Source organism: Triticum dicoccoides, chromosome 6B (genome assembly GCF_002162155.2).
Source record: "Triticum dicoccoides isolate Atlit2015 ecotype Zavitan chromosome 6B, WEW_v2.0, whole genome shotgun sequence".
Taxonomy (NCBI): Eukaryota; Viridiplantae; Streptophyta; class Magnoliopsida; order Poales; family Poaceae; genus Triticum; species Triticum dicoccoides.
In genome coordinates this window covers 631,691,569-631,695,690 of record NC_041391.1, presented here as the reverse complement: position 1 = coordinate 631,695,690, position 4,122 = coordinate 631,691,569, and the positions used below count along the sequence as shown (strand labels likewise).

The following is a 4,122-nucleotide window of genomic DNA, read 5'->3' as shown; positions in this document are numbered from 1 at the left end:
GCAGCCCGCCCCTCCACCGAGCCAGGCCACAGCGCCGCCCCCTTCTCGCGGCCCTCCCTGCCACCACAGCCCTCCCCGCCGGCGGCCGCACATCCACTGCACCGGATCTGAAGCTTCTCCTCCCCCTCTTCCTCACCCCGGTCAGATCTTCTTCGTCTCGTGCTCCTCCCCGCGCCGCCGGCCGCTGGTCCCCGACCTCATCCCACCGTGGATTTGACACCCCCGTGCTCTTCTTCTCTTCAGGCAGGTGAGCCCCGTCCCTCCCAAATTGGTCCCTCCTCCTCTGGTCAAGTTCTGCCTCTGCTACTGTGTAGTGTAGTGTTGACTGCTAGTGTTGTTGCTTGCTGCCCTGCTGCTTGATTTCGTTGTTGGCTTGCTGCTGCTAGATGATGTTGTTACGTGCTGTTGTTGGCTTGCTACTGCTAGTGGCCTGGTGCTATTAGCTGCTGCTTGTTGTTAGCTGCTAGCGTGCTACTACTAGCTAGCTACTACTGCTTGTGTTACTAGTTGTTGCTGCTGCTACTTGCTGATACTACTAGCTACTGCTGTTGCATACTGGTGCTACTAGCTGCTGCTGCTACAAATATCTTCGTAACTGAACTGACCATAATCATTAGGTGTATAGAGGATTTTATGGTTTCTATTTGCAAATGATGTAGGTCAAATAGTAATCAAATAACTGCATGAGAACAACTGAGCAAAATTTGACAAAATGTAAACTGCAAGTGTCCACAAGCACACATAATCCTTGAACTAAAATAGACATACTCACAACCAGAATGCGCTGAACATGCTAAATTACAGAATTTGGTCTAGCGGTTGTTGCCTTGTAACGCCTAAATAGTGTTCAACATAAAGTCAATGGCGTCATTTTTTAAGGGGAATCTAAATCTGCCAAGACACCATATAATACACAAAAATCTAATTTGGTCGCGTAGTCTCTGGCTCCACTTCAAGCCCTCGGTCTCATCTCTGACCATGCTATGCTAGCCCATGATATGGTGTGTTTGGTCGACTATCTGCAAAATAAGAGTCAGATAGGATTTGCTCTTCCATGGAACTAAACCAATTAAGATGCACTCCTCTGTGAACTAATAGATAAAGATCTTATATTAGTTTACAAAGGAATACTTCTTTAGCAAACATTCGAATAATTTACTGGTTCATGTAGGCATATGACTGTCTTAGAAAAAGAATAACACTATTTTCCATAGGATTTCAAGCTTATAGAACTTACACAATATCAAAATTTACTTGGAGTTGGGAGGCACAGCTTGAAGTCATGAAAAATCTATCTACAAGCAACACTGCACTCATTAGCACATATCAGACCACAAATCAGAAGGACATTATTAATGCTACATATATTTTATCATATAGCACTTCCAAGTAGATCTCACACAACGACACAAGTATGCATATGTTTTTCTTTGTAAAAGTGATTATTTCAAATTATGTTAAATATAGACTAATATTTTTTCGAAGACTGGGAAGTTAAAGTACTTGATACAAGGTGTGGGACTCGAGAACTTATCTACTAAATAATACACTTAGTCATCCTTGATCATGATCCCCTATTTACCTTACACCAAATCAAGCCAAGTACAAAAATCTGACACACGTCACAATTAAAGTATGGTCTAGATACTGAATAGCAAATCTGGTACCAACCCGAGGGATGGAGTACAGTGAATTTCAGCAAGGATGGACTGCGAACTTCTACAAAGAATCAAATAGAAAGTCTAAATGTGCAGCTCACAAGGTGCTATGCGGATCCGCAACCGACTCATTCTAAACATTTAGCAAATCACATGTTTAGGAGAGAGCGCGGTTTCAATTGCGCACGTATCTGATACACATCTTTACTCCAAAAAATGACCAATTTCTTGGATCTGATAGGACACATAACTTATGGAGGGATGATTGCGGTTAGGAGCGGACACAATGGCTCGGGGTAATTGGCATCAGCACCGCCAGGAATGACATATGGAATGATGGTATGGCATGTTACTGCCGTCGACCACTCATTGAAAGTTGGACGTAAATGGTCAGGTACAAATTAAGAAATATGCAAGCAGATTGTTTTGCCAGGCGGTAAAGAAGGAGACCAACCTTTTTGTTTTCCTTTAGCACTTTGTTGGCACAAGGGCTATAACATTTGGGGCATAAGACTTGCTGCCTCTTTGACCTTGTAGTTCTTCAGCTTCAGACCTAAACCCAAGGGTTTATCCGGGAAACTCCTAAGCTTATCGAACATCTTTTGGACCTGCCATGTAAATCATCAATTTTCAAATATTTCAATGATTGGTGAGAACCAAAAATCCAAGTGTAGTTGGAGGTGATACTAAGTATGTATGTGCATATGCCTGACGAAGTCATGCGATTTTATATAAAGGACATCATGTAATCACTACTGCATACATAATTGCCTGTGTTACATTCAGAGAAAAGAAAAAACTGAGCTTGTAGTGTATTTAAACAAAGCAAAATGTATAGTAAGAGATGCTTTGGAATCATGTGCATATAGAAGTAGCGAGCGTACATGTGCATACACACACACACAAAGTGCACCGGGCCTCTTGTAAATTTCTGCATTTTCTGTTGTTCATTCGCGCTGTTAGATTATCCAGGATCACATTTAACTTGGTAGTAGTTAAATTGCTGCAACTTCACTTTTTTGTCTGTTTAGTGAATAACGTGTGTACATTTGTTCTTTCCTATACAATATCAGATCTGCCATATGCATGAAGTGGATGCACCGGGACCTCAAACCAGAGAATTTCTTGTTTGCAAACTGGAAAGAAACGGCTGCACTGAAAGCAATTAATTTTGGCCTGTTTGTTTTGTTTTTCACTCCAAGTAGAGTCAATCCTAATATCCTATATGGCTATCGTTGAAGCTTTCCATTTTGACCCGTCTGTCACTTGTCGATGATATGGTCAGAGGACAAAGCTGAGCTGATACAGTAGCCTGTCTTATGCTATATATTTTTTTACTTTTTAATGTTTGCCTAATGTGCTATTTGTTTGTGAGGTGTAGGTGAATGGTTCACTGAGATTGTTGGAAGTCCTTATTACATGGCTCGAGAAACTATGGCCAAGAGGTTGATGTTTGGAGTGTAGGAGTGATTCTTTACATTCTTCTTTGTGATGTCCCTTTGTTCTGGGCAGGTCAGTTTTGTAGCATAGGTGGTGTCCCTACATTCTGGGCAGGTCATTTTTTGTAGTGTAAAATAGTCAATTGTTTCGGTGGCATAGGTCAACTGCATTAAACATTTAGGCTACTTAAAGTGAACTGTGTTCTGATGTCCTGTCTGCACAAAGCGGCCATGTGTCACCTTCTACACTGAAGTTTTGTTTTCCTTATTTTGCCTCTGGCATGATTGGCCTGCGGACTTTGGTTCAGAAAAATATATTTATCTTGTCCCATTGAATGCTCTTTCTGAATAATATGTTTGTTGCTTCCATTTTAGAACGCAGAAACTGAACAAGGTGTTGCTCAAGCAATTATCCGGTCTCTCATTGATTTTAAAAGAGATCCATGGCCGAGGGTATCAGATAATGTAAAAGACCTTGTCAGGGCCCAGATCCAAGGAGGCGTTTGACAGCTCAACAGGTTCCTGGTAATAATCAAATTTCCACACAAGTTAACTGTACATAATTGCATTCCTTCTGTTCTTCTTAAATGGATACAGAATTGCTTTCCTTGTGAAAATTTCTTAAGATTTTTGCCTTAAGATAACTTAATTGCATTGCTCGTGTCTCAGGTCCATAATTTGTATTTTCTTCCAGTTCTTCTAACTTTCTTCTTTCCCATTTTACAGATTTGCTTAAGATCACGTAAGCTTGGGTTGATGGAGTGCTTGTATTTAGTTTTTGTTTTGACCTTGTGAAACTTGCTACCTATGGATGAAACTGTGTAATATTGATGAAACTATGTATATGTATGGATGAAACTTGCTACTATTGGTAACATGTGTTGGCTATATATGTGTTCATGACTATTGGTAATATGTGTTGAATATGCTATATTGGTCATATAAATATATTTGTGTTTGATTTTCTGTGAAAATGAATTGATATGAGAAAAAACAAAATTAAATGGGGCAATATAGTCACTTTG

General features: G+C 40.4%; 1 long non-coding RNA gene across 3 annotated transcripts; it reads left to right on the top strand.

The window, feature by feature from the left end:
- Nucleotides 1–40: 40 nt before the first annotated feature.
- Nucleotides 41–3,863, top strand: LOC119321823. Of its 3 annotated transcripts, none has more exons than XR_005155227.1 (5): nucleotides 41–247; nucleotides 1,900–2,052; nucleotides 3,040–3,170; nucleotides 3,480–3,622; nucleotides 3,824–3,863. It is a non-coding gene; the product is annotated as an uncharacterized LOC119321823 (long non-coding RNA). The 3 variants fall into 3 exon arrangements; XR_005155225.1 differs by having other exon boundaries at nucleotides 2,732–3,170; XR_005155226.1 differs by lacking the exon at nucleotides 1,900–2,052 and having other exon boundaries at nucleotides 2,732–3,170.
- Nucleotides 3,864–4,122: the final 259 nt, after the last annotated feature.